Source organism: Silene latifolia, chromosome 2 (assembly GCF_048544455.1).
Source record: "Silene latifolia isolate original U9 population chromosome 2, ASM4854445v1, whole genome shotgun sequence".
In the NCBI taxonomy this organism is placed as follows: Eukaryota; Viridiplantae; Streptophyta; class Magnoliopsida; order Caryophyllales; family Caryophyllaceae; genus Silene; species Silene latifolia.
The window spans coordinates 5,231,907-5,238,085 of NC_133527.1; the positions used below are offsets into that span (position 1 = coordinate 5,231,907).

At 39.3% G+C, this 6,179-nt stretch overlaps 1 long non-coding RNA gene across 1 annotated transcript; it reads left to right on the plus strand.

The window, feature by feature from the left end:
* Positions 1–2,922: 2,922 nt before the first annotated feature.
* LOC141642090 (uncharacterized) lies at positions 2,923–4,640 on the plus strand. Its single transcript, XR_012543174.1, has 2 exons — positions 2,923–3,015; positions 4,439–4,640. It is a non-coding gene; the product is annotated as an uncharacterized LOC141642090 (long non-coding RNA).
* Positions 4,641–6,179: the final 1,539 nt, after the last annotated feature.

Below are 6,179 nucleotides of genomic sequence, written 5' to 3' on the forward strand. Positions count from 1 at the left end.
ATAAGTCTTAGCTATGTTCCTGTTGGGAGTTCGCTTCTTTCCCTTTTTCCCGCTTTTCTTGAAAGTTCCCTTGCTCTTTTGATTAACATTGAGCACATCTTTGGTGGTGCTAACACTTAGCCCCATATCCCTTTCGGCTTGCACAAGCATTTTGTGCAACTCATCAAGGGAAACCTTCTTATCTTGCATATTAAAATTCACCCGGAATTGAACATATGCTTTGATTTTATTGAGGGAATGAAGAATTCGATCAATCACGAGTTCATCGGGAATTTCCACCTTATGCATTTTCAAGGTCTCAACATGCTCCATCAACTTGAGCACATGTGGGCTCACCTTTTGGCCCTCTTTGATGTTAAGATCAAAGAATGCGGATGTGACACCCCCATTTATTGCGGAAAAGTAAACACGTAATTCTACAGAAAAACTGGTAGGATATGTTTGTAATTGGTTCAACTAGCCAAAAACCTGTCATTTCAAAAACTTTTCTAAACCAATCACAACATTTCCAAAAGGAGGATGCCAACACCTGCAAATGCTAACAGACTAATTTACATAACTATGCTAAAGCTGCGAGAATAAAGTGATACAAACCAAAGAAAAAGAGGGAGACATATGTCCCTAAAATGTATGTGACACAAAAAGGGTTTAAGGGTCACAATGAAATAAAACCAGTCTAGGTCCCAAGGTTACTTTGCTCGCTAGCTCGTCCATGTACCCCATATATGCATCACCTACATCATTCGCATTTTATACAAATACGAAAGCCACGGTCGATGTGGGGAGTAACTCCGAGTTCTCCCAGCCACGAAATGTCATAATTAATATAACATGTAAACATAAGAATATGAATACGAATCACACACTGCCTTAGCATATAGATGCTAAGGCAATCGTGCTTATCATGTGAACAACAATATAACGCCACATAGTCCTAGCATGTGAATACTAGACCGACTCATACTACACTATCATGTGAATCACATAACATCCAGGAATCCAAACTCTATCAACCATAGCCGGCTTGCATCTCACCTTCTATGATTCATAGAATCATCAAACAAGAAAGGGCAATATATCAAAGACAGGCATAAGTTCTTAGTCCCGTCAATAGTCACTTTGTAACTCAAGTCTATACCACGAGGTAGGGAAGGTAATCGAACCGGTATCTTGGCTCAGCGGTTACTATTAAGAAAACATGGCCAAGAGACAACACAACCCTAGCCTAAAATCTGCGCAGACCTAGACATGCGGATACACACCACCGCACCCAAGACTCACAACTTTTTTTAAAACAAAGTGAAGTGAGTACCCTAAGGACACCACCGAAGGGTCGGCTAGTACTTAAGTGACCCCATACTATCAAAATTAGTAACTGAGGTCATGCCCCAACTTGGATAAACATCCACTAGTCAGGAACACAAAGGCTATCAAGCGGTGAACATATACTCGTCAGAGACTATAAAGACCTATCTATGATGAAGGCCGAAACACTCACCTAGGACCTAGTCACGGCTAGTCCCGACTTGAATACTTTAGCCCACACCACACACGACTCACCACACAAGTCACTTAAGTCATCCACTTAACCATAAGAGGGCAAAAAGTCCCACTTACCAACATGAATTCTAACATTCTATCATGTGAAAGGCTATATAATATTGTCTATTCAAATGAGATAAACCAACGAGTTCCTCAATAAGTACTCAATACTAATTTCCAATCCTAGCAATTCTAACAATATTTAAGGCTTTAGGGGAAACTAGGGCCATTTCTACAAAATAAGAAGCTATTTAAATTCAATTAACTACACATGTGAAACGGAGATATAATAAATGGCCTAAAACAAGAAAAAGGCCGATTATCTAATTCATTCAACCGAATTTTTACCCGCATGACCCCACCTGCGACAGTGCGGGTCAAATTGCGGCTGACCAATCACTCAATTAACTGACATCGCATCAGTCAAAGGGACTAAGGCTCAGTTTTCGGCACAATCAACAAAACATTACAATTATCACCCTAAAATTCATTTGCCTATTAATTACAATTTCATTTTGTAAACGATCCTAACATTATTCATTCACCTAAACACTTATCAAACAACAGGCACACATTAACTACTAATGTGACATTAATTCGTCGAGTAACTCGGAATAGTTACCTTACGCTAGCAAAGAGACAAGTAAAAACTTGAGAAAGCTTCTAAAACCCCAAAATTACTCTTCATCTTCAACCCCATATGAGCCACCTAAAATAATTATGTGAAAGGACGATATTAACGAATTATCTTTATATAAAATATGAGACGTAAATTAATTTAATTATATTTTAAATAAACCAAACTAGCGTCTTAGCCAGGCCACTGCCTAGGCCACGGCCAGGCCACTGCCTAGGCCACGGCCAGGCCACGGCCAGCTGCTGCTAGGCTACAACAGGCCAACCTTATAAAAGTCACTCTCGTCCCAAAAATTAATTCAATCTCAACTCTCTACCCCATCTCTCTCATTACTCCGTCCTATAAAATAATACTCCATAGTAACCAGATTTCCATCTCAATTTCAATATCGATATTGTCAAATATTCCTTTAAGGAATATTTGACAATATCGATATTGAAATTGAGATGGAAATCTGGTTACTATGGAGTATTATTTTATAGGACGGAGTAATGAGAGAGATGGGGTAGAGAGTTGAGATTGAATTAATTTTTGGGACGAGAGTGACTTTTATAAGGTTGGCCTGTTGTAGCCTAGCAGCAGCTGGCCGTGGCCTGGCCGTGGCCTAGGCAGTGGCCTGGCCGTGGCCTAGGCAGTGGCCTGGCTAAGACGCTAGTTTGGTTTATTTAAAATATAATTAAATTAATTTACGTCTCATATTTTATATAAAGATAATTCGTTAATATCGTCCTTTCACATAATTATTTTAGGTGGCTCATATGGGGTTGAAGATGAAGAGTAATTTTGGGGTTTTAGAAGCTTTCTCAAGTTTTTACTTGTCTCTTTGCTAGCGTAAGGTAACTATTCCGAGTTACTCGACGAATTAATGTCACATTAGTAGTTAATGTGTGCCTGTTGTTTGATAAGTGTTTAGGTGAATGAATAATGTTAGGATCGTTTACAAAATGAAATTGTAATTAATAGGCAAATGAATTTTAGGGTGATAATTGTAATGTTTTGTTGATTGTGCCGAAAACTGAGCCTTAGTCCCTTTGACTGATGCGATGTCGCTAATCGAGTGATTGGTCACCGCACTTGACCCGCACTGCCGCAGTGGTCAAAGGTTGCGGGTAAAAATTCGGTTGAATGAATTAGATAATCGGCCTTTTTCTTGTTTTAGGCCATTTATTATATCTCCGTTTCACATGTGTAGTTAATTGAATTTAAATAGCTTCTTATTTTGTAGAAATGGCCCTAGTTTCCCCTAAAGCCTTAAATATTGTTAGAATTGCTAGGATTGGAAATTAGTATTGAGTACTTATTGAGGAACTGTTGGTTTATCTGCTGAATAGACAATATTATATAGCCTTTCACATGATAGAATGTTAGAATTCATGTTGGTAAGTGGGACTTTTTGCCCTCTTATGGTTAAGTGGATGACTTAAGTGACTTGTGTGGTGAGTCGTGTGTGGTGTGGGCTAAAGTATTCAAGCTGGGACTAGCTGTGACTAGGTCCTAGGTGAGTGTTTCGGCCTTCATCATAGATAGGTCTTTATAGTCTCTGACGAGTATATGTTCACTGCTTGATAGCCTTTGTGTTCCTGACTAGTGGATGTTTATCCAAGTTGGGGCATGACCTCAGGTACTAATTTTGATAGTATGGGGTCAGCTTAAGTACTAGCCGACCCTTCGGTGGTGTCCTTAGGGTACTCACTTCACTTTGTTTTAAAAAAAGTTGTGAGTCTTGGGTGCGGTGGTGTGTATCCGCATGTCTAGGTCTGCGCAGATTTTAGGCTAGGGTTGTGTTGTCTCTTGGCCATGTTTTCTTAATAGTAACCGCTGAGCCAAGAAACCGGTTCGATTACCTTCCCTACCTCGTGGTATAGACTTGAGTTACAAAGTGACTATTGACGGGACTAAGAACTTATGCCTGTCTTTGATATATTGCCCTTTCTTGTTTGATGATTCTATGAATCATAGAAGGTGAGATGCAAGCCGGCTATGGTTGATAGAGTTTGGATTCCTGGATGTTATGTGATTCACATGATAGTGTAGTATGAGTCGGTCTAGTATTCACATGCTAGGACTATGTGGCGTTATATTGTTGTTCACATGATAAGCACGATTGCCTTAGCATCTATATGCTAAGGCAGTGTGTGATTCGTATTCATATTCTTATGTTTACATGTTATATTAATTATGACATTTCGTGGGTCGGGAGAACTCGAGTTACTCCCCACTGACTGTGGCTTTCGTATTTGTATAAAATGCGAATGACAGGTAGGTGATGCATATATGGGGTACATGGACGAGCTAGCGAGCAAAGTAACCTTGGGACCTAGACTGGTTTTATTTCATTGTGACCCTTAAACCCTTTTTGTGTCACATACATTTTAGGGACATATGTCTCCCTCTTTTTCTTTGGTTTGTATCACTTTATTCTCGCAGCTTTAGCATAGTTATGTAAATTAGTCTGTTAGCATTTGCAGGTGTTGGCATCCTCCTTTTGGAAATGTTGTGATTGGTTTAGAAAAGTTTTTGAAATGACAGGTTTTTGGCTAGTTGAACCAATTACAAACATATCCTACCAGTTTTTCTGTAGAATTACGTGTTTACTTTTCCGCAATAAATGGGGGTGTCACAGTTGGTATCAGAGCATATTTGCTCCCGACGCACGTTTGTGCACCCCACTATAAATAACTTTGACCTTAAAATAATAAACTTGAGAGATGGGTAAGATGGGGGTGTCACAGCGGAAGCCGCCTCATATTGAATGACCCTAGGAGCTCGTGAAAACATGTTCACAAGCTTCATGTAGATCTCATGAGCGGTGCTAATCTTTATAGCACTTCGTTGGAGTTCGGCCTCCATAGCAAAGATCAATACATTTTTCATTGCGGCCGACTCCTTTTGGTAATCCTCATAGGCTTGCCTAGCGGTGGACCTAGTATTAGGTGGTTCGGTGGGAGATGCCTCGGTAAGGTAACGAAGCTTGTCGTCACCTTGCGCGGCCAAGCGAAGTTGTGCATCCCAATCGGCGAAATTGGACCCATTCTTTTCTAACTTACATCGATCCATGAAGGATCGGAGCCAAGACACATTGGAAAGCGGGGTGGAACTAGTGGATGCGGACGCGTTTGAAGTTGCCATTGCAGTTGATTAAAACAAATTTTGACTACAAAATAGGAAATGAAGGAATTTAATTATCATCTATCGTTTTAATAATACTCGTTAATATAACTACAAGTATTGCATTTATATAGTGACCTCCACCCAACTACATAAATGATTCCGAGATCCAAATTCACTTTAACTTGGGCACGGTGAGCCGATTCATCCCTTATTAATATAACTCGGTAGATTAACCTTTTAATCGATTCTACTTTTAGAACTCTCGGTCGATAAAAATTACTCTAATTCTCATCTTAAGCCCGGAACACATGCGACTACGGTCAACAATACTTCCGTTGAGCTCAATCCAAATTTCGATGTAATAACTTTTTACTACCCCACTTCGCCAACGTAACAAGGTTTGTATTACGGTGAAGCCGGATTAACTCCCTTGTGAAATTGGTACTTCATGGGTTTCTACTATTTGGTAAGGCTTTTTCTCAATTTTTAATATGTGAGAGGTCTTGTCAATTTATTATCTATCACGTTTTAAGTGAACTAAAGCGGTGAACTACGATAATTATAATTGACACGGTCGATGACTCAATATGAAATGCATGTGTTGTTATGGCGATTTGGCAATGCATGCAACATATTAAAAGAAATGCAAAGCAATAAATAAAATTCCTAGTATGGCCTTCCTAAAAAATAGAAAATCAAATAATCTATTACATATTCGGAAACCATCTCCTTTGGTCCCTTGAATCTTCAAATGGCACGCCTCCCAAGACACCGTCTTTGTCGGACCACCTTTCCGAATGGCACCGTCTTTGAAGATGCTCCATAATTACAAATAATAATAAAAATACAAAGCTATTCCTATTATACATTTGTAAAATGGAAAAACTAA